Source organism: Anomaloglossus baeobatrachus, unplaced genomic scaffold (assembly GCF_048569485.1).
Source record: "Anomaloglossus baeobatrachus isolate aAnoBae1 unplaced genomic scaffold, aAnoBae1.hap1 Scaffold_2712, whole genome shotgun sequence".
Classification (NCBI taxonomy): Eukaryota; Metazoa; Chordata; class Amphibia; order Anura; family Aromobatidae; genus Anomaloglossus; species Anomaloglossus baeobatrachus.
This window is the reverse complement of record NW_027442219.1, coordinates 139,159-166,803: the sequence shown is the minus strand read 5'-3', so window position 1 is coordinate 166,803 and position 27,645 is coordinate 139,159. Positions and strand designations below refer to the sequence as shown.

Below are 27,645 nucleotides of genomic sequence, written 5' to 3'. Positions count from 1 at the left end.
TTTCCGTCACTGCCACCCTTTGCCATCCTTACCCGTAGAAAGCCCTTTCATCATCCCCAAACCCTAATCTTTTCCCTTTCCTTCCCAGCCCCCAAACCCTGCCCTCTGTACCTTTCTCACCACCCCGCTTCCCTTCTCCTGTCATCCCCCTACCACCCGGGAAAAAAAGAGATTGCCCCCTCCTTCCACTAGCCCACCCTCCCACCCAAAGAACAACTTCTTCTGCGCAGCTTGTTTTCTAGGCAGCAGCGCTATTGTGATGTCATCGGGGGGCATTGTGACAAGCCGCCAGTGTTCCGTCTCTTCATGTTGTGCACAGTTCAAACGGAAAATACATCAACAGGCAGACTACAGAAAAGCTTACTATCAAAGGTTAGAGGGGGGCTTTCTCAGAGGGCTTTTTACAGTTTTTCTATTCCCAATTAGCCGTTTAAGTGTACTTATTGAAAGTAGTAATTCTTTCATAGGCCGCCCTTTCTTAGTATTTGACGTTCCTTATATTGCGGTATGAGGCTTCGCAGTAGGTTGCAAACATTCATCACCCATGACTGTCCCCAATTGAGCTCAGAAGCTCAATGTCTATCATGACCTCTCTTTTAGAATGTCCAAGAGCAAGCAAACTATTCCTCCAGGAGAGGGCGCCAACAGACTACTAAAGAGATCATCATTACTCAAAGAAAACCCCAAAAACCAATGCATGATAGGAATAAACAGGTAACTTTCTTTGGAGTGGAAGCGGAGAGATCGCACCAGATGCCAATTCTAGATGTTATCACACCTGTGGTCACTGCAGCAGCAGGTGAATCCACTTTGTCCAAAAGGGATCTATTCCATTCAATTGCAAATGATCTAGATAAGACAGAGAACTGCAGCACGGGGACATAGCCGAGTTGGTCAGGTTGAGTGGTGATGAGTTTGCTATTTGGATGAATAAAGAAAGTCAAAAGTGTGAAAGATAAAAAACAAAAGGAGGAAGTGTGAAAAGTGAATGGGCCAAATTGAGGTGCATATGAAGACGTATGCTTTCTTCCAATTCATTAAATCGGGCTAATATGAATCAGGTGAATTGAGTTCTGCTTTTGGAAACTGGGTTAAGAAGGGGTGCACCGTTCCTGGAGGTACTGCAATACCAGGTCAATGCGTGGAGTGGACAGAGCAAGCTCTTTTTCCATCTCCCTGTTCTAAAAATCCATTTAATATATGGTCCCCAGATAGGGGACGTATCAGATATTAAACTGATAAGAACAGATACTACACTTGATCTTAGCCAAAAGGCCGAGAAGCGATAACCAGAATTGGTTTGGGCCTCGAGTGGCACCCTGGCCTATGCCGGACACATCTTAGGGAGAGAGAGCGAGAGGGAGACAAACCCACGCCTACACAAGACATTTTGTCACCCAAGCCAACCCTTGAAAAGGCTGCTTTGCAGAGCCAAAACAAGAAGAATGGTGCGTTTTGCAGCCGCCGCCCACTGCAATGAATCTGAATAACTCCTCCTTTAGGGCGCAAGCAACTCCCCTCCCCCTTGCAGTCTTTCCAATTCACGATACAAAAAGACGGACAGGACAGGTTGCCTGACTTTCCGTCACTGCCACCCTTTGCCATCCTTACCCGTAGAAAGCCCTTTCATCATCCCCAAACCCTAATCTTTTCCCTTTCCTTCCCAGCCCCCAAACCCTGCCCTCTGTACCTTTCTCACCACCCGCTTCCCTTCTCCTGTCATCCCCCTACCACCCGGGAAAAAAAGAGATTGCCCCCTCCTTCCACTAGCCCACCCTCCCACCCAAAGAACAACTTCTTCTGCGCAGCTTGTTTTCTAGGCAGCAGCGCTATTGTGATGTCATCGGGGGGCATTGTGACAAGCCGCCAGTGTTCCGTCTCTTCATGTTGTGCACAGTTCAAACGGAAAATACATCAACAGGCAGACTACAGAAAAGCTTACTATCAAAGGTTAGAGGGGGGCTTTCTCAGAGGGCTTTTTACAGTTTTTCTATTCCCAATTAGCCGTTTAAGTGTACTTATTGAAAGTAGTAATTCTTTCATAGGCCGCCCTTTCTTAGTATTTGACGTTCCTTATATTGCGGTATGAGGCTTCGCAGTAGGTTGCAAACATTCATCACCCATGACTGTCCCCAATTGAGCTCAGAAGCTCAATGTCTATCATGACCTCTCTTTTAGAATGTCCAAGAGCAAGCAAACTATTCCTCCAGGAGAGGGCGCCAACAGACTACTAAAGAGATCATCATTACTCAAAGAAAACCCCAAAAACCAATGCATGATAGGAATAAACAGGTAACTTTCTTTGGAGTGGAAGCGGAGAGATCGCACCAGATGCCAATTCTAGATGTTATCACACCTGTGGTCACTGCAGCAGCAGGTGAATCCACTTTGTCCAAAAGGGATCTATTCCATTCAATTGCAAATGATCTAGATAAGACAGAGAACTGCAGCACGGGGACATAGCCGAGTTGGTCAGGTTGAGTGGTGATGAGTTTGCTATTTGGATGAATAAAGAAAGTCAAAAGTGTGAAAGATAAAAAACAAAAGGAGGAAGTGTGAAAAGTGAATGGGCCAAATTGAGGTGCATATGAAGACGTATGCTTTCTTCCAATTCATTAAATCGGGCTAATATGAATCAGGTGAATTGAGTTCTGCTTTTGGAAACTGGGTTAAGAAGGGGTGCACCGTTCCTGGAGGTACTGCAATACCAGGTCAATGCGTGGAGTGGACAGAGCAAGCTCTTTTTCCATCTCCCTGTTCTAAAAATCCATTTAATATATGGTCCCCAGATAGGGGACGTATCAGATATTAAACTGATAAGAACAGATACTACACTTGATCTTAGCCAAAAGGCCGAGAAGCGATAACCAGAATTGGTTTGGGCCTCGAGTGGCACCCTGGCCTATGCCGGACACATCTTAGGGAGAGAGAGCGAGAGGGAGACAAACCCACGCCTACACAAGACATTTTGTCACCCAAGCCAACCCTTGAAAAGGCTGCTTTGCAGAGCCAAAACAAGAAGAATGGTGCGTTTTGCAGCCGCCGCCCACTGCAATGAATCTGAATAACTCCTCCTTTAGGGCGCAAGCAACTCCCCTCCCCCTTGCAGTCTTTCCAATTCACGATACAAAAAGACGGACAGGACAGGTTGCCTGACTTTCCGTCACTGCCACCCTTTGCCATCCTTACCCGTAGAAAGCCCTTTCATCATCCCCAAACCCTAATCTTTTCCCTTTCCTTCCCAGCCCCCAAACCCTGCCCTCTGTACCTTTCTCACCACCCGCTTCCCTTCTCCTGTCATCCCCCTACCACCCGGGAAAAAAAGAGATTGCCCCCTCCTTCCACTAGCCCACCCTCCCACCCAAAGAACAACTTCTTCTGCGCAGCTTGTTTTCTAGGCAGCAGCGCTATTGTGATGTCATCGGGGGGCATTGTGACAAGCCGCCAGTGTTCCGTCTCTTCATGTTGTGCACAGTTCAAACGGAAAATACATCAACAGGCAGACTACAGAAAAGCTTACTATCAAAGGTTAGAGGGGGGCTTTCTCAGAGGGCTTTTTACAGTTTTTCTATTCCCAATTAGCCGTTTAAGTGTACTTATTGAAAGTAGTAATTCTTTCATAGGCCGCCCTTTCTTAGTATTTGACGTTCCTTATATTGCGGTATGAGGCTTCGCAGTAGGTTGCAAACATTCATCACCCATGACTGTCCCCAATTGAGCTCAGAAGCTCAATGTCTATCATGACCTCTCTTTTAGAATGTCCAAGAGCAAGCAAACTATTCCTCCAGGAGAGGGCGCCAACAGACTACTAAAGAGATCATCATTACTCAAAGAAAACCCCAAAAACCAATGCATGATAGGAATAAACAGGTAACTTTCTTTGGAGTGGAAGCGGAGAGATCGCACCAGATGCCAATTCTAGATGTTATCACACCTGTGGTCACTGCAGCAGCAGGTGAATCCACTTTGTCCAAAAGGGATCTATTCCATTCAATTGCAAATGATCTAGATAAGACAGAGAACTGCAGCACGGGGACATAGCCGAGTTGGTCAGGTTGAGTGGTGATGAGTTTGCTATTTGGATGAATAAAGAAAGTCAAAAGTGTGAAAGATAAAAAACAAAAGGAGGAAGTGTGAAAAGTGAATGGGCCAAATTGAGGTGCATATGAAGACGTATGCTTTCTTCCAATTCATTAAATCGGGCTAATATGAATCAGGTGAATTGAGTTCTGCTTTTGGAAACTGGGTTAAGAAGGGGTGCACCGTTCCTGGAGGTACTGCAATACCAGGTCAATGCGTGGAGTGGACAGAGCAAGCTCTTTTTCCATCTCCCTGTTCTAAAAATCCATTTAATATATGGTCCCCAGATAGGGGACGTATCAGATATTAAACTGATAAGAACAGATACTACACTTGATCTTAGCCAAAAGGCCGAGAAGCGATAACCAGAATTGGTTTGGGCCTCGAGTGGCACCCTGGCCTATGCCGGACACATCTTAGGGAGAGAGAGCGAGAGGGAGACAAACCCACGCCTACACAAGACATTTTGTCACCCAAGCCAACCCTTGAAAAGGCTGCTTTGCAGAGCCAAAACAAGAAGAATGGTGCGTTTTGCAGCCGCCGCCCACTGCAATGAATCTGAATAACTCCTCCTTTAGGGCGCAAGCAACTCCCCTCCCCCTTGCAGTCTTTCCAATTCACGATACAAAAAGACGGACAGGACAGGTTGCCTGACTTTCCGTCACTGCCACCCTTTGCCATCCTTACCCGTAGAAAGCCCTTTCATCATCCCCAAACCCTAATCTTTTCCCTTTCCTTCCCAGCCCCCAAACCCTGCCCTCTGTACCTTTCTCACCACCCGCTTCCCTTCTCCTGTCATCCCCCTACCACCCGGGAAAAAAAGAGATTGCCCCCTCCTTCCACTAGCCCACCCTCCCACCCAAAGAACAACTTCTTCTGCGCAGCTTGTTTTCTAGGCAGCAGCGCTATTGTGATGTCATCGGGGGGCATTGTGACAAGCCGCCAGTGTTCCGTCTCTTCATGTTGTGCACAGTTCAAACGGAAAATACATCAACAGGCAGACTACAGAAAAGCTTACTATCAAAGGTTAGAGGGGGGCTTTCTCAGAGGGCTTTTTACAGTTTTTCTATTCCCAATTAGCCGTTTAAGTGTACTTATTGAAAGTAGTAATTCTTTCATAGGCCGCCCTTTCTTAGTATTTGACGTTCCTTATATTGCGGTATGAGGCTTCGCAGTAGGTTGCAAACATTCATCACCCATGACTGTCCCCAATTGAGCTCAGAAGCTCAATGTCTATCATGACCTCTCTTTTAGAATGTCCAAGAGCAAGCAAACTATTCCTCCAGGAGAGGGCGCCAACAGACTACTAAAGAGATCATCATTACTCAAAGAAAACCCCAAAAACCAATGCATGATAGGAATAAACAGGTAACTTTCTTTGGAGTGGAAGCGGAGAGATCGCACCAGATGCCAATTCTAGATGTTATCACACCTGTGGTCACTGCAGCAGCAGGTGAATCCACTTTGTCCAAAAGGGATCTATTCCATTCAATTGCAAATGATCTAGATAAGACAGAGAACTGCAGCACGGGGACATAGCCGAGTTGGTCAGGTTGAGTGGTGATGAGTTTGCTATTTGGATGAATAAAGAAAGTCAAAAGTGTGAAAGATAAAAAACAAAAGGAGGAAGTGTGAAAAGTGAATGGGCCAAATTGAGGTGCATATGAAGACGTATGCTTTCTTCCAATTCATTAAATCGGGCTAATATGAATCAGGTGAATTGAGTTCTGCTTTTGGAAACTGGGTTAAGAAGGGGTGCACCGTTCCTGGAGGTACTGCAATACCAGGTCAATGCGTGGAGTGGACAGAGCAAGCTCTTTTTCCATCTCCCTGTTCTAAAAATCCATTTAATATATGGTCCCCAGATAGGGGACGTATCAGATATTAAACTGATAAGAACAGATACTACACTTGATCTTAGCCAAAAGGCCGAGAAGCGATAACCAGAATTGGTTTGGGCCTCGAGTGGCACCCTGGCCTATGCCGGACACATCTTAGGGAGAGAGAGCGAGAGGGAGACAAACCCACGCCTACACAAGACATTTTGTCACCCAAGCCAACCCTTGAAAAGGCTGCTTTGCAGAGCCAAAACAAGAAGAATGGTGCGTTTTGCAGCCGCCGCCCACTGCAATGAATCTGAATAACTCCTCCTTTAGGGCGCAAGCAACTCCCCTCCCCCTTGCAGTCTTTCCAATTCACGATACAAAAAGACGGACAGGACAGGTTGCCTGACTTTCCGTCACTGCCACCCTTTGCCATCCTTACCCGTAGAAAGCCCTTTCATCATCCCCAAACCCTAATCTTTTCCCTTTCCTTCCCAGCCCCCAAACCCTGCCCTCTGTACCTTTCTCACCACCCGCTTCCCTTCTCCTGTCATCCCCCTACCACCCGGGAAAAAAAGAGATTGCCCCCTCCTTCCACTAGCCCACCCTCCCACCCAAAGAACAACTTCTTCTGCGCAGCTTGTTTTCTAGGCAGCAGCGCTATTGTGATGTCATCGGGGGGCATTGTGACAAGCCGCCAGTGTTCCGTCTCTTCATGTTGTGCACAGTTCAAACGGAAAATACATCAACAGGCAGACTACAGAAAAGCTTACTATCAAAGGTTAGAGGGGGGCTTTCTCAGAGGGCTTTTTACAGTTTTTCTATTCCCAATTAGCCGTTTAAGTGTACTTATTGAAAGTAGTAATTCTTTCATAGGCCGCCCTTTCTTAGTATTTGACGTTCCTTATATTGCGGTATGAGGCTTCGCAGTAGGTTGCAAACATTCATCACCCATGACTGTCCCCAATTGAGCTCAGAAGCTCAATGTCTATCATGACCTCTCTTTTAGAATGTCCAAGAGCAAGCAAACTATTCCTCCAGGAGAGGGCGCCAACAGACTACTAAAGAGATCATCATTACTCAAAGAAAACCCCAAAAACCAATGCATGATAGGAATAAACAGGTAACTTTCTTTGGAGTGGAAGCGGAGAGATCGCACCAGATGCCAATTCTAGATGTTATCACACCTGTGGTCACTGCAGCAGCAGGTGAATCCACTTTGTCCAAAAGGGATCTATTCCATTCAATTGCAAATGATCTAGATAAGACAGAGAACTGCAGCACGGGGACATAGCCGAGTTGGTCAGGTTGAGTGGTGATGAGTTTGCTATTTGGATGAATAAAGAAAGTCAAAAGTGTGAAAGATAAAAAACAAAAGGAGGAAGTGTGAAAAGTGAATGGGCCAAATTGAGGTGCATATGAAGACGTATGCTTTCTTCCAATTCATTAAATCGGGCTAATATGAATCAGGTGAATTGAGTTCTGCTTTTGGAAACTGGGTTAAGAAGGGGTGCACCGTTCCTGGAGGTACTGCAATACCAGGTCAATGCGTGGAGTGGACAGAGCAAGCTCTTTTTCCATCTCCCTGTTCTAAAAATCCATTTAATATATGGTCCCCAGATAGGGGACGTATCAGATATTAAACTGATAAGAACAGATACTACACTTGATCTTAGCCAAAAGGCCGAGAAGCGATAACCAGAATTGGTTTGGGCCTCGAGTGGCACCCTGGCCTATGCCGGACACATCTTAGGGAGAGAGAGCGAGAGGGAGACAAACCCACGCCTACACAAGACATTTTGTCACCCAAGCCAACCCTTGAAAAGGCTGCTTTGCAGAGCCAAAACAAGAAGAATGGTGCGTTTTGCAGCCGCCGCCCACTGCAATGAATCTGAATAACTCCTCCTTTAGGGCGCAAGCAACTCCCCTCCCCCTTGCAGTCTTTCCAATTCACGATACAAAAAGACGGACAGGACAGGTTGCCTGACTTTCCGTCACTGCCACCCTTTGCCATCCTTACCCGTAGAAAGCCCTTTCATCATCCCCAAACCCTAATCTTTTCCCTTTCCTTCCCAGCCCCCAAACCCTGCCCTCTGTACCTTTCTCACCACCCGCTTCCCTTCTCCTGTCATCCCCCTACCACCCGGGAAAAAAAGAGATTGCCCCCTCCTTCCACTAGCCCACCCTCCCACCCAAAGAACAACTTCTTCTGCGCAGCTTGTTTTCTAGGCAGCAGCGCTATTGTGATGTCATCGGGGGGCATTGTGACAAGCCGCCAGTGTTCCGTCTCTTCATGTTGTGCACAGTTCAAACGGAAAATACATCAACAGGCAGACTACAGAAAAGCTTACTATCAAAGGTTAGAGGGGGGCTTTCTCAGAGGGCTTTTTACAGTTTTTCTATTCCCAATTAGCCGTTTAAGTGTACTTATTGAAAGTAGTAATTCTTTCATAGGCCGCCCTTTCTTAGTATTTGACGTTCCTTATATTGCGGTATGAGGCTTCGCAGTAGGTTGCAAACATTCATCACCCATGACTGTCCCCAATTGAGCTCAGAAGCTCAATGTCTATCATGACCTCTCTTTTAGAATGTCCAAGAGCAAGCAAACTATTCCTCCAGGAGAGGGCGCCAACAGACTACTAAAGAGATCATCATTACTCAAAGAAAACCCCAAAAACCAATGCATGATAGGAATAAACAGGTAACTTTCTTTGGAGTGGAAGCGGAGAGATCGCACCAGATGCCAATTCTAGATGTTATCACACCTGTGGTCACTGCAGCAGCAGGTGAATCCACTTTGTCCAAAAGGGATCTATTCCATTCAATTGCAAATGATCTAGATAAGACAGAGAACTGCAGCACGGGGACATAGCCGAGTTGGTCAGGTTGAGTGGTGATGAGTTTGCTATTTGGATGAATAAAGAAAGTCAAAAGTGTGAAAGATAAAAAACAAAAGGAGGAAGTGTGAAAAGTGAATGGGCCAAATTGAGGTGCATATGAAGACGTATGCTTTCTTCCAATTCATTAAATCGGGCTAATATGAATCAGGTGAATTGAGTTCTGCTTTTGGAAACTGGGTTAAGAAGGGGTGCACCGTTCCTGGAGGTACTGCAATACCAGGTCAATGCGTGGAGTGGACAGAGCAAGCTCTTTTTCCATCTCCCTGTTCTAAAAATCCATTTAATATATGGTCCCCAGATAGGGGACGTATCAGATATTAAACTGATAAGAACAGATACTACACTTGATCTTAGCCAAAAGGCCGAGAAGCGATAACCAGAATTGGTTTGGGCCTCGAGTGGCACCCTGGCCTATGCCGGACACATCTTAGGGAGAGAGAGCGAGAGGGAGACAAACCCACGCCTACACAAGACATTTTGTCACCCAAGCCAACCCTTGAAAAGGCTGCTTTGCAGAGCCAAAACAAGAAGAATGGTGCGTTTTGCAGCCGCCGCCCACTGCAATGAATCTGAATAACTCCTCCTTTAGGGCGCAAGCAACTCCCCTCCCCCTTGCAGTCTTTCCAATTCACGATACAAAAAGACGGACAGGACAGGTTGCCTGACTTTCCGTCACTGCCACCCTTTGCCATCCTTACCCGTAGAAAGCCCTTTCATCATCCCCAAACCCTAATCTTTTCCCTTTCCTTCCCAGCCCCCAAACCCTGCCCTCTGTACCTTTCTCACCACCCGCTTCCCTTCTCCTGTCATCCCCCTACCACCCGGGAAAAAAAGAGATTGCCCCCTCCTTCCACTAGCCCACCCTCCCACCCAAAGAACAACTTCTTCTGCGCAGCTTGTTTTCTAGGCAGCAGCGCTATTGTGATGTCATCGGGGGGCATTGTGACAAGCCGCCAGTGTTCCGTCTCTTCATGTTGTGCACAGTTCAAACGGAAAATACATCAACAGGCAGACTACAGAAAAGCTTACTATCAAAGGTTAGAGGGGGGCTTTCTCAGAGGGCTTTTTACAGTTTTTCTATTCCCAATTAGCCGTTTAAGTGTACTTATTGAAAGTAGTAATTCTTTCATAGGCCGCCCTTTCTTAGTATTTGACGTTCCTTATATTGCGGTATGAGGCTTCGCAGTAGGTTGCAAACATTCATCACCCATGACTGTCCCCAATTGAGCTCAGAAGCTCAATGTCTATCATGACCTCTCTTTTAGAATGTCCAAGAGCAAGCAAACTATTCCTCCAGGAGAGGGCGCCAACAGACTACTAAAGAGATCATCATTACTCAAAGAAAACCCCAAAAACCAATGCATGATAGGAATAAACAGGTAACTTTCTTTGGAGTGGAAGCGGAGAGATCGCACCAGATGCCAATTCTAGATGTTATCACACCTGTGGTCACTGCAGCAGCAGGTGAATCCACTTTGTCCAAAAGGGATCTATTCCATTCAATTGCAAATGATCTAGATAAGACAGAGAACTGCAGCACGGGGACATAGCCGAGTTGGTCAGGTTGAGTGGTGATGAGTTTGCTATTTGGATGAATAAAGAAAGTCAAAAGTGTGAAAGATAAAAAACAAAAGGAGGAAGTGTGAAAAGTGAATGGGCCAAATTGAGGTGCATATGAAGACGTATGCTTTCTTCCAATTCATTAAATCGGGCTAATATGAATCAGGTGAATTGAGTTCTGCTTTTGGAAACTGGGTTAAGAAGGGGTGCACCGTTCCTGGAGGTACTGCAATACCAGGTCAATGCGTGGAGTGGACAGAGCAAGCTCTTTTTCCATCTCCCTGTTCTAAAAATCCATTTAATATATGGTCCCCAGATAGGGGACGTATCAGATATTAAACTGATAAGAACAGATACTACACTTGATCTTAGCCAAAAGGCCGAGAAGCGATAACCAGAATTGGTTTGGGCCTCGAGTGGCACCCTGGCCTATGCCGGACACATCTTAGGGAGAGAGAGCGAGAGGGAGACAAACCCACGCCTACACAAGACATTTTGTCACCCAAGCCAACCCTTGAAAAGGCTGCTTTGCAGAGCCAAAACAAGAAGAATGGTGCGTTTTGCAGCCGCCGCCCACTGCAATGAATCTGAATAACTCCTCCTTTAGGGCGCAAGCAACTCCCCTCCCCCTTGCAGTCTTTCCAATTCACGATACAAAAAGACGGACAGGACAGGTTGCCTGACTTTCCGTCACTGCCACCCTTTGCCATCCTTACCCGTAGAAAGCCCTTTCATCATCCCCAAACCCTAATCTTTTCCCTTTCCTTCCCAGCCCCCAAACCCTGCCCTCTGTACCTTTCTCACCACCCGCTTCCCTTCTCCTGTCATCCCCCTACCACCCGGGAAAAAAAGAGATTGCCCCCTCCTTCCACTAGCCCACCCTCCCACCCAAAGAACAACTTCTTCTGCGCAGCTTGTTTTCTAGGCAGCAGCGCTATTGTGATGTCATCGGGGGGCATTGTGACAAGCCGCCAGTGTTCCGTCTCTTCATGTTGTGCACAGTTCAAACGGAAAATACATCAACAGGCAGACTACAGAAAAGCTTACTATCAAAGGTTAGAGGGGGGCTTTCTCAGAGGGCTTTTTACAGTTTTTCTATTCCCAATTAGCCGTTTAAGTGTACTTATTGAAAGTAGTAATTCTTTCATAGGCCGCCCTTTCTTAGTATTTGACGTTCCTTATATTGCGGTATGAGGCTTCGCAGTAGGTTGCAAACATTCATCACCCATGACTGTCCCCAATTGAGCTCAGAAGCTCAATGTCTATCATGACCTCTCTTTTAGAATGTCCAAGAGCAAGCAAACTATTCCTCCAGGAGAGGGCGCCAACAGACTACTAAAGAGATCATCATTACTCAAAGAAAACCCCAAAAACCAATGCATGATAGGAATAAACAGGTAACTTTCTTTGGAGTGGAAGCGGAGAGATCGCACCAGATGCCAATTCTAGATGTTATCACACCTGTGGTCACTGCAGCAGCAGGTGAATCCACTTTGTCCAAAAGGGATCTATTCCATTCAATTGCAAATGATCTAGATAAGACAGAGAACTGCAGCACGGGGACATAGCCGAGTTGGTCAGGTTGAGTGGTGATGAGTTTGCTATTTGGATGAATAAAGAAAGTCAAAAGTGTGAAAGATAAAAAACAAAAGGAAGAAGTGTGAAAAGTGAATGGGCCAAATTGAGGTGCATATGAAGACGTATGCTTTCTTCCAATTCATTAAATCGGGCTAATATGAATCAGGTGAATTGAGTTCTGCTTTTGGAAACTGGGTTAAGAAGGGGTGCACCGTTCCTGGAGGTACTGCAATACCAGGTCAATGCGTGGAGTGGACAGAGCAAGCTCTTTTTCCATCTCCCTGTTCTAAAAATCCATTTAATATATGGTCCCCAGATAGGGGACGTATCAGATATTAAACTGATAAGAACAGATACTACACTTGATCTTAGCCAAAAGGCCGAGAAGCGATAACCAGAATTGGTTTGGGCCTCGAGTGGCACCCTGGCCTATGCCGGACACATCTTAGGGAGAGAGAGCGAGAGGGAGACAAACCCACGCCTACACAAGACATTTTGTCACCCAAGCCAACCCTTGAAAAGGCTGCTTTGCAGAGCCAAAACAAGAAGAATGGTGCGTTTTGCAGCCGCCGCCCACTGCAATGAATCTGAATAACTCCTCCTTTAGGGCGCAAGCAACTCCCCTCCCCCTTGCAGTCTTTCCAATTCACGATACAAAAAGACGGACAGGACAGGTTGCCTGACTTTCCGTCACTGCCACCCTTTGCCATCCTTACCCGTAGAAAGCCCTTTCATCATCCCCAAACCCTAATCTTTTCCCTTTCCTTCCCAGCCCCCAAACCCTGCCCTCTGTACCTTTCTCACCACCCGCTTCCCTTCTCCTGTCATCCCCCTACCACCCGGGAAAAAAAGAGATTGCCCCCTCCTTCCACTAGCCCACCCTCCCACCCAAAGAACAACTTCTTCTGCGCAGCTTGTTTTCTAGGCAGCAGCGCTATTGTGATGTCATCGGGGGGCATTGTGACAAGCCGCCAGTGTTCCGTCTCTTCATGTTGTGCACAGTTCAAACGGAAAATACATCAACAGGCAGACTACAGAAAAGCTTACTATCAAAGGTTAGAGGGGGGCTTTCTCAGAGGGCTTTTTACAGTTTTTCTATTCCCAATTAGCCGTTTAAGTGTACTTATTGAAAGTAGTAATTCTTTCATAGGCCGCCCTTTCTTAGTATTTGACGTTCCTTATATTGCGGTATGAGGCTTCGCAGTAGGTTGCAAACATTCATCACCCATGACTGTCCCCAATTGAGCTCAGAAGCTCAATGTCTATCATGACCTCTCTTTTAGAATGTCCAAGAGCAAGCAAACTATTCCTCCAGGAGAGGGCGCCAACAGACTACTAAAGAGATCATCATTACTCAAAGAAAACCCCAAAAACCAATGCATGATAGGAATAAACAGGTAACTTTCTTTGGAGTGGAAGCGGAGAGATCGCACCAGATGCCAATTCTAGATGTTATCACACCTGTGGTCACTGCAGCAGCAGGTGAATCCACTTTGTCCAAAAGGGATCTATTCCATTCAATTGCAAATGATCTAGATAAGACAGAGAACTGCAGCACGGGGACATAGCCGAGTTGGTCAGGTTGAGTGGTGATGAGTTTGCTATTTGGATGAATAAAGAAAGTCAAAAGTGTGAAAGATAAAAAACAAAAGGAGGAAGTGTGAAAAGTGAATGGGCCAAATTGAGGTGCATATGAAGACGTATGCTTTCTTCCAATTCATTAAATCGGGCTAATATGAATCAGGTGAATTGAGTTCTGCTTTTGGAAACTGGGTTAAGAAGGGGTGCACCGTTCCTGGAGGTACTGCAATACCAGGTCAATGCGTGGAGTGGACAGAGCAAGCTCTTTTTCCATCTCCCTGTTCTAAAAATCCATTTAATATATGGTCCCCAGATAGGGGACGTATCAGATATTAAACTGATAAGAACAGATACTACACTTGATCTTAGCCAAAAGGCCGAGAAGCGATAACCAGAATTGGTTTGGGCCTCGAGTGGCACCCTGGCCTATGCCGGACACATCTTAGGGAGAGAGAGCGAGAGGGAGACAAACCCACGCCTACACAAGACATTTTGTCACCCAAGCCAACCCTTGAAAAGGCTGCTTTGCAGAGCCAAAACAAGAAGAATGGTGCGTTTTGCAGCCGCCGCCCACTGCAATGAATCTGAATAACTCCTCCTTTAGGGCGCAAGCAACTCCCCTCCCCCTTGCAGTCTTTCCAATTCACGATACAAAAAGACGGACAGGACAGGTTGCCTGACTTTCCGTCACTGCCACCCTTTGCCATCCTTACCCGTAGAAAGCCCTTTCATCATCCCCAAACCCTAATCTTTTCCCTTTCCTTCCCAGCCCCCAAACCCTGCCCTCTGTACCTTTCTCACCACCCGCTTCCCTTCTCCTGTCATCCCCCTACCACCCGGGAACAAAAGAGATTGCCCCCTCCTTCCACTAGCCCACCCTCCCACCCAAAGAACAACTTCTTCTGCGCAGCTTGTTTTCTAGGCAGCAGCGCTATTGTGATGTCATCGGGGGGCATTGTGACAAGCCGCCAGTGTTCCGTCTCTTCATGTTGTGCACAGTTCAAACGGAAAATACATCAACAGGCAGACTACAGAAAAGCTTACTATCAAAGGTTAGAGGGGGGCTTTCTCAGAGGGCTTTTTACAGTTTTTCTATTCCCAATTAGCCGTTTAAGTGTACTTATTGAAAGTAGTAATTCTTTCATAGGCCGCCCTTTCTTAGTATTTGACGTTCCTTATATTGCGGTATGAGGCTTCGCAGTAGGTTGCAAACATTCATCACCCATGACTGTCCCCAATTGAGCTCAGAAGCTCAATGTCTATCATGACCTCTCTTTTAGAATGTCCAAGAGCAAGCAAACTATTCCTCCAGGAGAGGGCGCCAACAGACTACTAAAGAGATCATCATTACTCAAAGAAAACCCCAAAAACCAATGCATGATAGGAATAAACAGGTAACTTTCTTTGGAGTGGAAGCGGAGAGATCGCACCAGATGCCAATTCTAGATGTTATCACACCTGTGGTCACTGCAGCAGCAGGTGAATCCACTTTGTCCAAAAGGGATCTATTCCATTCAATTGCAAATGATCTAGATAAGACAGAGAACTGCAGCACGGGGACATAGCCGAGTTGGTCAGGTTGAGTGGTGATGAGTTTGCTATTTGGATGAATAAAGAAAGTCAAAAGTGTGAAAGATAAAAAACAAAAGGAGGAAGTGTGAAAAGTGAATGGGCCAAATTGAGGTGCATATGAAGACGTATGCTTTCTTCCAATTCATTAAATCGGGCTAATATGAATCAGGTGAATTGAGTTCTGCTTTTGGAAACTGGGTTAAGAAGGGGTGCACCGTTCCTGGAGGTACTGCAATACCAGGTCAATGCGTGGAGTGGACAGAGCAAGCTCTTTTTCCATCTCCCTGTTCTAAAAATCCATTTAATATATGGTCCCCAGATAGGGGACGTATCAGATATTAAACTGATAAGAACAGATACTACACTTGATCTTAGCCAAAAGGCCGAGAAGCGATAACCAGAATTGGTTTGGGCCTCGAGTGGCACCCTGGCCTATGCCGGACACATCTTAGGGAGAGAGAGCGAGAGGGAGACAAACCCACGCCTACACAAGACATTTTGTCACCCAAGCCAACCCTTGAAAAGGCTGCTTTGCAGAGCCAAAACAAGAAGAATGGTGCGTTTTGCAGCCGCCGCCCACTGCAATGAATCTGAATAACTCCTCCTTTAGGGCGCAAGCAACTCCCCTCCCCCTTGCAGTCTTTCCAATTCACGATACAAAAAGACGGACAGGACAGGTTGCCTGACTTTCCGTCACTGCCACCCTTTGCCATCCTTACCCGTAGAAAGCCCTTTCATCATCCCCAAACCCTAATCTTTTCCCTTTCCTTCCCAGCCCCCAAACCCTGCCCTCTGTACCTTTCTCACCACCCGCTTCCCTTCTCCTGTCATCCCCCTACCACCCGGGAAAAAAAGAGATTGCCCCCTCCTTCCACTAGCCCACCCTCCCACCCAAAGAACAACTTCTTCTGCGCAGCTTGTTTTCTAGGCAGCAGCGCTATTGTGATGTCATCGGGGGGCATTGTGACAAGCCGCCAGTGTTCCGTCTCTTCATGTTGTGCACAGTTCAAACGGAAAATACATCAACAGGCAGACTACAGAAAAGCTTACTATCAAAGGTTAGAGGGGGGCTTTCTCAGAGGGCTTTTTACAGTTTTTCTATTCCCAATTAGCCGTTTAAGTGTACTTATTGAAAGTAGTAATTCTTTCATAGGCCGCCCTTTCTTAGTATTTGACGTTCCTTATATTGCGGTATGAGGCTTCGCAGTAGGTTGCAAACATTCATCACCCATGACTGTCCCCAATTGAGCTCAGAAGCTCAATGTCTATCATGACCTCTCTTTTAGAATGTCCAAGAGCAAGCAAACTATTCCTCCAGGAGAGGGCGCCAACAGACTACTAAAGAGATCATCATTACTCAAAGAAAACCCCAAAAACCAATGCATGATAGGAATAAACAGGTAACTTTCTTTGGAGTGGAAGCGGAGAGATCGCACCAGATGCCAATTCTAGATGTTATCACACCTGTGGTCACTGCAGCAGCAGGTGAATCCACTTTGTCCAAAAGGGATCTATTCCATTCAATTGCAAATGATCTAGATAAGACAGAGAACTGCAGCACGGGGACATAGCCGAGTTGGTCAGGTTGAGTGGTGATGAGTTTGCTATTTGGATGAATAAAGAAAGTCAAAAGTGTGAAAGATAAAAAACAAAAGGAGGAAGTGTGAAAAGTGAATGGGCCAAATTGAGGTGCATATGAAGACGTATGCTTTCTTCCAATTCATTAAATCGGGCTAATATGAATCAGGTGAATTGAGTTCTGCTTTTGGAAACTGGGTTAAGAAGGGGTGCACCGTTCCTGGAGGTACTGCAATACCAGGTCAATGCGTGGAGTGGACAGAGCAAGCTCTTTTTCCATCTCCCTGTTCTAAAAATCCATTTAATATATGGTCCCCAGATAGGGGACGTATCAGATATTAAACTGATAAGAACAGATACTACACTTGATCTTAGCCAAAAGGCCGAGAAGCGATAACCAGAATTGGTTTGGGCCTCGAGTGGCACCCTGGCCTATGCCGGACACATCTTAGGGAGAGAGAGCGAGAGGGAGACAAACCCACGCCTACACAAGACATTTTGTCACCCAAGCCAACCCTTGAAAAGGCTGCTTTGCAGAGCCAAAACAAGAAGAATGGTGCGTTTTGCAGCCGCCGCCCACTGCAATGAATCTGAATAACTCCTCCTTTAGGGCGCAAGCAACTCCCCTCCCCCTTGCAGTCTTTCCAATTCACGATACAAAAAGACGGACAGGACAGGTTGCCTGACTTTCCGTCACTGCCACCCTTTGCCATCCTTACCCGTAGAAAGCCCTTTCATCATCCCCAAACCCTAATCTTTTCCCTTTCCTTCCCAGCCCCCAAACCCTGCCCTCTGTACCTTTCTCACCACCCGCTTCCCTTCTCCTGTCATCCCCCTACCACCCGGGAAAAAAAGAGATTGCCCCCTCCTTCCACTAGCCCACCCTCCCACCCAAAGAACAACTTCTTCTGCGCAGCTTGTTTTCTAGGCAGCAGCGCTATTGTGATGTCATCGGGGGGCATTGTGACAAGCCGCCAGTGTTCCGTCTCTTCATGTTGTGCACAGTTCAAACGGAAAATACATCAACAGGCAGACTACAGAAAAGCTTACTATCAAAGGTTAGAGGGGGGCTTTCTCAGAGGGCTTTTTACAGTTTTTCTATTCCCAATTAGCCGTTTAAGTGTACTTATTGAAAGTAGTAATTCTTTCATAGGCCGCCCTTTCTTAGTATTTGACGTTCCTTATATTGCGGTATGAGGCTTCGCAGTAGGTTGACATTCATCACCCATGACTGTCCCCAATTGAGCTCAGAAGCTCAATGTCTATCATGACCTCTCTTTTAGAATGTCCAAGAGCAAGCAAACTATTCCTCCAGGAGAGGGCGCCAACAGACTACTAAAGAGATCATCATTACTCAAAGAAAACCCCAAAAAAAACCAATGCATGATAGGAATAAACAGGTAACTTTCTTTGGAGTGGAAGCGGAGAGATCGCACCAGATGCCAATTCTAGATGTTATCACACCTGTGGTCACTGCAGCAGCAGGTGAATCCACTTTGTCCAAAAGGGATCTATTCCATTCAATTGCAAATGATCTAGATAAGACAGAGAACTGCAGCACGGGGACATAGCCGAGTTGGTCAGGTTGAGTGGTGATGAGTTTGCTATTTGGATGAATAAAGAAAGTCAAAAGTGTGAAAGATAAAAAACAAAAGGAGGAAGTGTGAAAAGTGAATGGGCCAAATTGAGGTGCATATGAAGACGTATGCTTTCTTCCAATTCATTAAATCGGGCTAATATGAATCAGGTGAATTGAGTTCTGCTTTTGGAAACTGGGTTAAGAAGGGGTGCACCGTTCCTGGAGGTACTGCAATACCAGGTCAATGCGTGGAGTGGACAGAGCAAGCTCTTTTTCCATCTCCCTGTTCTAAAAATCCATTTAATATATGGTCCCCAGATAGGGGACGTATCAGATATTAAACTGATAAGAACAGATACTACACTTGATCTTAGCCAAAAGGCCGAGAAGCGATAACCAGAATTGGTTTGGGCCTCGAGTGGCACCCTGGCCTATGCCGGACACATCTTAGGGAGAGAGAGCGAGAGGGAGACAAACCCACGCCTACACAAGACATTTTGTCACCCAAGCCAACCCTTGAAAAGGCTGCTTTGCAGAGCCAAAACAAGAAGAATGGTGCGTTTTGCAGCCGCCGCCCACTGCAATGAATCTGAATAACTCCTCCTTTAGGGCGCAAGCAACTCCCCTCCCCCTTGCAGTCTTTCCAATTCACGATACAAAAAGACGGACAGGACAGGTTGCCTGACTTTCCGTCACTGCCACCCTTTGCCATCCTTACCCGTAGAAAGCCCTTTCATCATCCCCAAACCCTAATCTTTTCCCTTTCCTTCCCAGCCCCCAAACCCTGCCCTCTGTACCTTTCTCACCACCCGCTTCCCTTCTCCTGTCATCCCCCTACCACCCGGGAAAAAAAGAGATTGCCCCCTCCTTCCACTAGCCCACCCTCCCACCCAAAGAACAACTTCTTCTGCGCAGCTTGTTTTCTAGGCAGCAGCGCTATTGTGATGTCATCGGGGGGCATTGTGACAAGCCGCCAGTGTTCCGTCTCTTCATGTTGTGCACAGTTCAAACGGAAAATACATCAACAGGCAGACTACAGAAAAGCTTACTATCAAAGGTTAGAGGGGGGCTTTCTCAGAGGGCTTTTTACAGTTTTTCTATTCCCAATTAGCCGTTTAAGTGTACTTATTGAAAGTAGTAATTCTTTCATAGGCCGCCCTTTCTTAGTATTTGACGTTCCTTATATTGCGGTATGAGGCTTCGCAGTAGGTTGCAAACATTCATCACCCATGACTGTCCCCAATTGAGCTCAGAAGCTCAATGTCTATCATGACCTCTCTTTTAGAATGTCCAAGAGCAAGCAAACTATTCCTCCAGGAGAGGGCGCCAACAGACTACTAAAGAGATCATCATTACTCAAAGAAAACCCCAAAAACCAATGCATGATAGGAATAAACAGGTAACTTTCTTTGGAGTGGAAGCGGAGAGATCGCACCAGATGCCAATTCTAGATGTTATCACACCTGTGGTCACTGCAGCAGCAGGTGAATCCACTTTGTCCAAAAGGGATCTATTCCATTCAATTGCAAATGATCTAGATAAGACAGAGAACTGCAGCACGGGGACATAGCCGAGTTGGTCAGGTTGAGTGGTGATGAGTTTGCTATTTGGATGAATAAAGAAAGTCAAAAGTGTGAAAGATAAAAAACAAAAGGAGGAAGTGTGAAAAGTGAATGGGCCAAATTGAGGTGCATATGAAGACGTATGCTTTCTTCCAATTCATTAAATCGGGCTAATATGAATCAGGTGAATTGAGTTCTGCTTTTGGAAACTGGGTTAAGAAGGGGTGCACCGTTCCTGGAGGTACTGCAATACCAGGTCAATGCGTGGAGTGGACAGAGCAAGCTCTTTTTCCATCTCCCTGTTCTAAAAATCCATTTAATATATGGTCCCCAGATAGGGGACGTATCAGATATTAAACTGATAAGAACAGATACTACACTTGATCTTAGCCAAAAGGCCGAGAAGCGATAACCAGAATTGGTTTGGGCCTCGAGTGGCACCCTGGCCTATGCCGGACACATCTTAGGGAGAGAGAGCGAGAGGGAGACAAACCCACGCCTACACAAGACATTTTGTCACCCAAGCCAACCCTTGAAAAGGCTGCTTTGCAGAGCCAAAACAAGAAGAATGGTGCGTTTTGCAGCCGCCGCCCACTGCAATGAATCTGAATAACTCCTCCTTTAGGGCGCAAGCAACTCCCCTCCCCCTTGCAGTCTTTCCAATTCACGATACAAAAAGACGGACAGGACAGGTTGCCTGACTTTCCGTCACTGCCACCCTTTGCCATCCTTACCCGTAGAAAGCCCTTTCATCATCCCCAAACCCTAATCTTTTCCCTTTCCTTCCCAGCCCCCAAACCCTGCCCTCTGTACCTTTCTCACCACCCGCTTCCCTTCTCCTGTCATCCCCCTACCACCCGGGAAAAAAAGAGATTGCCCCCTCCTTCCACTAGCCCACCCTCCCACCCAAAGAACAACTTCTTCTGCGCAGCTTGTTTTCTAGGCAGCAGCGCTATTGTGATGTCATCGGGGGGCATTGTGACAAGCCGCCAGTGTTCCGTCTCTTCATGTTGTGCACAGTTCAAACGGAAAATACATCAACAGGCAGACTACAGAAAAGCTTACTATCAAAGGTTAGAGGGGGGCTTTCTCAGAGGGCTTTTTACAGTTTTTCTATTCCCAATTAGCCGTTTAAGTGTACTTATTGAAAGTAGTAATTCTTTCATAGGCCGCCCTTTCTTAGTATTTGACGTTCCTTATATTGCGGTATGAGGCTTCGCAGTAGGTTGCAAACATTCATCACCCATGACTGTCCCCAATTGAGCTCAGAAGCTCAATGTCTATCATGACCTCTCTTTTAGAATGTCCAAGAGCAAGCAAACTATTCCTCCAGGAGAGGGCGCCAACAGACTACTAAAGAGATCATCATTACTCAAAGAAAACCCCAAAAACCAATGCATGATAGGAATAAACAGGTAACTTTCTTTGGAGTGGAAGCGGAGAGATCGCACCAGATGCCAATTCTAGATGTTATCACACCTGTGGTCACTGCAGCAGCAGGTGAATCCACTTTGTCCAAAAGGGATCTATTCCATTCAATTGCAAATGATCTAGATAAGACAGAGAACTGCAGCACGGGGACATAGCCGAGTTGGTCAGGTTGAGTGGTGATGAGTTTGCTATTTGGATGAATAAAGAAAGTCAAAAGTGTGAAAGATAAAAAACAAAAGGAGGAAGTGTGAAAAGTGAATGGGCCAAATTGAGGTGCATATGAAGACGTATGCTTTCTTCCAATTCATTAAATCGGGCTAATATGAATCAGGTGAATTGAGTTCTGCTTTTGGAAACTGGGTTAAGAAGGGGTGCACCGTTCCTGGAGGTACTGCAATACCAGGTCAATGCGTGGAGTGGACAGAGCAAGCTCTTTTTCCATCTCCCTGTTCTAAAAATCCATTTAATATATGGTCCCCAGATAGGGGACGTATCAGATATTAAACTGATAAGAACAGATACTACACTTGATCTTAGCCAAAAGGCCGAGAAGCGATAACCAGAATTGGTTTGGGCCTCGAGTGGCACCCTGGCCTATGCCGGACACATCTTAGGGAGAGAGAGCGAGAGGGAGACAAACCCACGCCTACACAAGACATTTTGTCACCCAAGCCAACCCTTGAAAAGGCTGCTTTGCAGAGCCAAAACAAGAAGAATGGTGCGTTTTGCAGCCGCCGCCCACTGCAATGAATCTGAATAACTCCTCCTTTAGGGCGCAAGCAACTCCCCTCCCCCTTGCAGTCTTTCCAATTCACGATACAAAAAGACGGACAGGACAGGTTGCCTGACTTTCCGTCACTGCCACCCTTTGCCATCCTTACCCGTAGAAAGCCCTTTCATCATCCCCAAACCCTAATCTTTTCCCTTTCCTTCCCAGCCCCCAAACCCTGCCCTCTGTACCTTTCTCACCACCCGCTTCCCTTCTCCTGTCATCCCCCTACCACCCGGGAAAAAAAGAGATTGCCCCCTCCTTCCACTAGCCCACCCTCCCACCCAAAGAACAACTTCTTCTGCGCAGCTTGTTTTCTAGGCAGCAGCGCTATTGTGATGTCATCGGGGGGCATTGTGACAAGCCGCCAGTGTTCCGTCTCTTCATGTTGTGCACAGTTCAAACGGAAAATACATCAACAGGCAGACTACAGAAAAGCTTACTATCAAAGGTTAGAGGGGGGCTTTCTCAGAGGGCTTTTTACAGTTTTTCTATTCCCAATTAGCCGTTTAAGTGTACTTATTGAAAGTAGTAATTCTTTCATAGGCCGCCCTTTCTTAGTATTTGACGTTCCTTATATTGCGGTATGAGGCTTCGCAGTAGGTTGCAAACATTCATCACCCATGACTGTCCCCAATTGAGCTCAGAAGCTCAATGTCTATCATGACCTCTCTTTTAGAATGTCCAAGAGCAAGCAAACTATTCCTCCAGGAGAGGGCGCCAACAGACTACTAAAGAGATCATCATTACTCAAAGAAAACCCCAAAAACCAATGCATGATAGGAATAAACAGGTAACTTTCTTTGGAGTGGAAGCGGAGAGATCGCACCAGATGCCAATTCTAGATGTTATCACACCTGTGGTCACTGCAGCAGCAGGTGAATCCACTTTGTCCAAAAGGGATCTATTCCATTCAATTGCAAATGATCTAGATAAGACAGAGAACTGCAGCACGGGGACATAGCCGAGTTGGTCAGGTTGAGTGGTGATGAGTTTGCTATTTGGATGAATAAAGAAAGTCAAAAGTGTGAAAGATAAAAAACAAAAGGAGGAAGTGTGAAAAGTGAATGGGCCAAATTGAGGTGCATATGAAGACGTATGCTTTCTTCCAATTCATTAAATCGGGCTAATATGAATCAGGTGAATTGAGTTCTGCTTTTGGAAACTGGGTTAAGAAGGGGTGCACCGTTCCTGGAGGTACTGCAATACCAGGTCAATGCGTGGAGTGGACAGAGCAAGCTCTTTTTCCATCTCCCTGTTCTAAAAATCCATTTAATATATGGTCCCCAGATAGGGGACGTATCAGATATTAAACTGATAAGAACAGATACTACACTTGATCTTAGCCAAAAGGCCGAGAAGCGATAACCAGAATTGGTTTGGGCCTCGAGTGGCACCCTGGCCTATGCCGGACACATCTTAGGGAGAGAGAGCGAGAGGGAGACAAACCCACGCCTACACAAGACATTTTGTCACCCAAGCCAACCCTTGAAAAGGCTGCTTTGCAGAGCCAAAACAAGAAGAATGGTGCGTTTTGCAGCCGCCGCCCACTGCAATGAATCTGAATAACTCCTCCTTTAGGGCGCAAGCAACTCCCCTCCCCCTTGCAGTCTTTCCAATTCACGATACAAAAAGACGGACAGGACAGGTTGCCTGACTTTCCGTCACTGCCACCCTTTGCCATCCTTACCCGTAGAAAGCCCTTTCATCATCCCCAAACCCTAATCTTTTCCCTTTCCTTCCCAGCCCCCAAACCCTGCCCTCTGTACCTTTCTCACCACCCGCTTCCCTTCTCCTGTCATCCCCCTACCACCCGGGAAAAAAAGAGATTGCCCCCTCCTTCCACTAGCCCACCCTCCCACCCAAAGAACAACTTCTTCTGCGCAGCTTGTTTTCTAGGCAGCAGCGCTATTGTGATGTCATCGGGGGGCATTGTGACAAGCCGCCAGTGTTCCGTCTCTTCATGTTGTGCACAGTTCAAACGGAAAATACATCAACAGGCAGACTACAGAAAAGCTTACTATCAAAGGTTAGAGGGGGGCTTTCTCAGAGGGCTTTTTACAGTTTTTCTATTCCCAATTAGCCGTTTAAGTGTACTTATTGAAAGTAGTAATTCTTTCATAGGCCGCCCTTTCTTAGTATTTGACGTTCCTTATATTGCGGTATGAGGCTTCGCAGTAGGTTGCAAACATTCATCACCCATGACTGTCCCCAATTGAGCTCAGAAGCTCAATGTCTATCATGACCTCTCTTTTAGAATGTCCAAGAGCAAGCAAACTATTCCTCCAGGAGAGGGCGCCAACAGACTACTAAAGAGATCATCATTACTCAAAGAAAACCCCAAAAACCAATGCATGATAGGAATAAACAGGTAACTTTCTTTGGAGTGGAAGCGGAGAGATCGCACCAGATGCCAATTCTAGATGTTATCACACCTGTGGTCACTGCAGCAGCAGGTGAATCCACTTTGTCCAAAAGGGATCTATTCCATTCAATTGCAAATGATCTAGATAAGACAGAGAACTGCAGCACGGGGACATAGCCGAGTTGGTCAGGTTGAGTGGTGATGAGTTTGCTATTTGGATGAATAAAGAAAGTCAAAAGTGTGAAAGATAAAAAACAAAAGGAGGAAGTGTGAAAAGTGAATGGGCCAAATTGAGGTGCATATGAAGACGTATGCTTTCTTCCAATTCATTAAATCGGGCTAATATGAATCAGGTGAATTGAGTTCTGCTTTTGGAAACTGGGTTAAGAAGGGGTGCACCGTTCCTGGAGGTACTGCAATACCAGGTCAATGCGTGGAGTGGACAGAGCAAGCTCTTTTTCCATCTCCCTGTTCTAAAAATCCATTTAATATATGGTCCCCAGATAGGGGACGTATCAGATATTAAACTGATAAGAACAGATACTACACTTGATCTTAGCCAAAAGGCCGAGAAGCGATAACCAGAATTGGTTTGGGCCTCGAGTGGCACCCTGGCCTATGCCGGACACATCTTAGGGAGAGAGAGCGAGAGGGAGACAAACCCACGCCTACACAAGACATTTTGTCACCCAAGCCAACCCTTGAAAAGGCTGCTTTGCAGAGCCAAAACAAGAAGAATGGTGCGTTTTGCAGCCGCCGCCCACTGCAATGAATCTGAATAACTCCTCCTTTAGGGCGCAAGCAACTCCCCTCCCCCTTGCAGTCTTTCCAATTCACGATACAAAAAGACGGACAGGACAGGTTGCCTGACTTTCCGTCACTGCCACCCTTTGCCATCCTTACCCGTAGAAAGCCCTTTCATCATCCCCAAACCCTAATCTTTTCCCTTTCCTTCCCAGCCCCCAAACCCTGCCCTCTGTACCTTTCTCACCACCCGCTTCCCTTCTCCTGTCATCCCCCTACCACCCGGGAAAAAAAGAGATTGCCCCCTCCTTCCACTAGCCCACCCTCCCACCCAAAGAACAACTTCTTCTGCGCAGCTTGTTTTCTAGGCAGCAGCGCTATTGTGATGTCATCGGGGGGCATTGTGACAAGCCGCCAGTGTTCCGTCTCTTCATGTTGTGCACAGTTCAAACGGAAAATACATCAACAGGCAGACTACAGAAAAGCTTACTATCAAAGGTTAGAGGGGGGCTTTCTCAGAGGGCTTTTTACAGTTTTTCTATTCCCAATTAGCCGTTTAAGTGTACTTATTGAAAGTAGTAATTCTTTCATAGGCCGCCCTTTCTTAGTATTTGACGTTCCTTATATTGCGGTATGAGGCTTCGCAGTAGGTTGCAAACATTCATCACCCATGACTGTCCCCAATTGAGCTCAGAAGCTCAATGTCTATCATGACCTCTCTTTTAGAATGTCCAAGAGCAAGCAAACTATTCCTCCAGGAGAGGGCGCCAACAGACTACTAAAGAGATCATCATTACTCAAAGAAAACCCCAAAAACCAATGCATGATAGGAATAAACAGGTAACTTTCTTTGGAGTGGAAGCGGAGAGATCGCACCAGATGCCAATTCTAGATGTTATCACACCTGTGGTCACTGCAGCAGCAGGTGAATCCACTTTGTCCAAAAGGGATCTATTCCATTCAATTGCAAATGATCTAGATAAGACAGAGAACTGCAGCACGGGGACATAGCCGAGTTGGTCAGGTTGAGTGGTGATGAGTTTGCTATTTGGATGAATAAAGAAAGTCAAAAGTGTGAAAGATAAAAAACAAAAGGAGGAAGTGTGAAAAGTGAATGGGCCAAATTGAGGTGCATATGAAGACGTATGCTTTCTTCCAATTCATTAAATCGGGCTAATATGAATCAGGTGAATTGAGTTCTGCTTTTGGAAACTGGGTTAAGAAGGGGTGCACCGTTCCTGGAGGTACTGCAATACCAGGTCAATGCGTGGAGTGGACAGAGCAAGCTCTTTTTCCATCTCCCTGTTCTAAAAATCCATTTAATATATGGTCCCCAGATAGGGGACGTATCAGATATTAAACTGATAAGAACAGATACTACACTTGATCTTAGCCAAAAGGCCGAGAAGCGATAACCAGAATTGGTTTGGGCCTCGAGTGGCACCCTGGCCTATGCCGGACACATCTTAGGGAGAGAGAGCGAGAGGGAGACAAACCCACGCCTACACAAGACATTTTGTCACCCAAGCCAACCCTTGAAAAGGCTGCTTTGCAGAGCCAAAACAAGAAGAATGGTGCGTTTTGCAGCCGCCGCCCACTGCAATGAATCTGAATAACTCCTCCTTTAGGGCGCAAGCAACTCCCCTCCCCCTTGCAGTCTTTCCAATTCACGATACAAAAAGACGGACAGGACAGGTTGCCTGACTTTCCGTCACTGCCACCCTTTGCCATCCTTACCCGTAGAAAGCCCTTTCATCATCCCCAAACCCTAATCTTTTCCCTTTCCTTCCCAGCCCCCAAACCCTGCCCTCTGTACCTTTCTCACCACCCGCTTCCCTTCTCCTGTCATCCCCCTACCACCCGGGAAAAAAAGAGATTGCCCCCTCCTTCCACTAGCCCACCCTCCCACCCAAAGAACAACTTCTTCTGCGCAGCTTGTTTTCTAGGCAGCAGCGCTATTGTGATGTCATCGGGGGGCATTGTGACAAGCCGCCAGTGTTCCGTCTCTTCATGTTGTGCACAGTTCAAACGGAAAATACATCAACAGGCAGACTACAGAAAAGCTTACTATCAAAGGTTAGAGGGGGGCTTTCTCAGAGGGCTTTTTACAGTTTTTCTATTCCCAATTAGCCGTTTAAGTGTACTTATTGAAAGTAGTAATTCTTTCATAGGCCGCCCTTTCTTAGTATTTGACGTTCCTTATATTGCGGTATGAGGCTTCGCAGTAGGTTGCAAACATTCATCACCCATGACTGTCCCCAATTGAGCTCAGAAGCTCAATGTCTATCATGACCTCTCTTTTAGAATGTCCAAGAGCAAGCAAACTATTCCTCCAGGAGAGGGCGCCAACAGACTACTAAAGAGATCATCATTACTCAAAGAAAACCCCAAAAACCAATGCATGATAGGAATAAACAGGTAACTTTCTTTGGAGTGGAAGCGGAGAGATCGCACCAGATGCCAATTCTAGATGTTATCACACCTGTGGTCACTGCAGCAGCAGGTGAATCCACTTTGTCCAAA

The 27,645-nt window shown here is 46.3% G+C and overlaps 17 non-coding genes across 17 annotated transcripts; all 17 read right to left on the bottom strand.

Annotated features, from left to right (window-relative positions):
• Window positions 1-1,096: 1,096 nt before the first annotated feature.
• On the bottom strand, window positions 1,097-1,287 carry LOC142264836 (U2 spliceosomal RNA). Its single transcript, XR_012731266.1, has one exon. It is a non-coding gene; the product is annotated as a U2 spliceosomal RNA (small nuclear RNA).
• A 1,387-nt stretch (window positions 1,288-2,674) lies between these two features.
• LOC142264835 (U2 spliceosomal RNA) lies at window positions 2,675-2,865 on the bottom strand. The gene has a single exon (XR_012731265.1). It is a non-coding gene; the product is annotated as a U2 spliceosomal RNA (small nuclear RNA).
• A 1,387-nt stretch (window positions 2,866-4,252) lies between these two features.
• On the bottom strand, window positions 4,253-4,443 carry LOC142264832 (U2 spliceosomal RNA). The gene has a single exon (XR_012731263.1). It is a non-coding gene; the product is annotated as a U2 spliceosomal RNA (small nuclear RNA).
• Window positions 4,444-5,830: 1,387 nt separating this feature from the next.
• LOC142264831 (U2 spliceosomal RNA) lies at window positions 5,831-6,021 on the bottom strand. The gene has a single exon (XR_012731262.1). It is a non-coding gene; the product is annotated as a U2 spliceosomal RNA (small nuclear RNA).
• A 1,387-nt stretch (window positions 6,022-7,408) lies between these two features.
• LOC142264830 (U2 spliceosomal RNA) lies at window positions 7,409-7,599 on the bottom strand. Its single transcript, XR_012731261.1, has one exon. It is a non-coding gene; the product is annotated as a U2 spliceosomal RNA (small nuclear RNA).
• Window positions 7,600-8,986: 1,387 nt separating this feature from the next.
• LOC142264829 (U2 spliceosomal RNA) lies at window positions 8,987-9,177 on the bottom strand. Its single transcript, XR_012731260.1, has one exon. It is a non-coding gene; the product is annotated as a U2 spliceosomal RNA (small nuclear RNA).
• Window positions 9,178-10,564: 1,387 nt separating this feature from the next.
• Window positions 10,565-10,755, bottom strand: LOC142264828 (U2 spliceosomal RNA). The gene has a single exon (XR_012731259.1). It is a non-coding gene; the product is annotated as a U2 spliceosomal RNA (small nuclear RNA).
• Window positions 10,756-12,142: 1,387 nt separating this feature from the next.
• LOC142264827 (U2 spliceosomal RNA) lies at window positions 12,143-12,333 on the bottom strand. The gene has a single exon (XR_012731258.1). It is a non-coding gene; the product is annotated as a U2 spliceosomal RNA (small nuclear RNA).
• A 1,387-nt stretch (window positions 12,334-13,720) lies between these two features.
• Window positions 13,721-13,911, bottom strand: LOC142264826 (U2 spliceosomal RNA). Its single transcript, XR_012731257.1, has one exon. It is a non-coding gene; the product is annotated as a U2 spliceosomal RNA (small nuclear RNA).
• A 1,387-nt stretch (window positions 13,912-15,298) lies between these two features.
• LOC142264825 (U2 spliceosomal RNA) lies at window positions 15,299-15,489 on the bottom strand. The gene has a single exon (XR_012731256.1). It is a non-coding gene; the product is annotated as a U2 spliceosomal RNA (small nuclear RNA).
• Window positions 15,490-16,876: 1,387 nt separating this feature from the next.
• LOC142264824 (U2 spliceosomal RNA) lies at window positions 16,877-17,067 on the bottom strand. Its single transcript, XR_012731255.1, has one exon. It is a non-coding gene; the product is annotated as a U2 spliceosomal RNA (small nuclear RNA).
• A 1,387-nt stretch (window positions 17,068-18,454) lies between these two features.
• Window positions 18,455-18,645, bottom strand: LOC142264823 (U2 spliceosomal RNA). The gene has a single exon (XR_012731254.1). It is a non-coding gene; the product is annotated as a U2 spliceosomal RNA (small nuclear RNA).
• Window positions 18,646-20,032: 1,387 nt separating this feature from the next.
• Window positions 20,033-20,223, bottom strand: LOC142264820 (U2 spliceosomal RNA). Its single transcript, XR_012731252.1, has one exon. It is a non-coding gene; the product is annotated as a U2 spliceosomal RNA (small nuclear RNA).
• Window positions 20,224-21,610: 1,387 nt separating this feature from the next.
• LOC142264819 (U2 spliceosomal RNA) lies at window positions 21,611-21,801 on the bottom strand. The gene has a single exon (XR_012731251.1). It is a non-coding gene; the product is annotated as a U2 spliceosomal RNA (small nuclear RNA).
• A 1,387-nt stretch (window positions 21,802-23,188) lies between these two features.
• LOC142264818 (U2 spliceosomal RNA) lies at window positions 23,189-23,379 on the bottom strand. The gene has a single exon (XR_012731250.1). It is a non-coding gene; the product is annotated as a U2 spliceosomal RNA (small nuclear RNA).
• A 1,387-nt stretch (window positions 23,380-24,766) lies between these two features.
• On the bottom strand, window positions 24,767-24,957 carry LOC142264817 (U2 spliceosomal RNA). Its single transcript, XR_012731249.1, has one exon. It is a non-coding gene; the product is annotated as a U2 spliceosomal RNA (small nuclear RNA).
• A 1,387-nt stretch (window positions 24,958-26,344) lies between these two features.
• LOC142264816 (U2 spliceosomal RNA) lies at window positions 26,345-26,535 on the bottom strand. The gene has a single exon (XR_012731248.1). It is a non-coding gene; the product is annotated as a U2 spliceosomal RNA (small nuclear RNA).
• Between the last annotated feature and the right edge of the window lie 1,110 nt (window positions 26,536-27,645).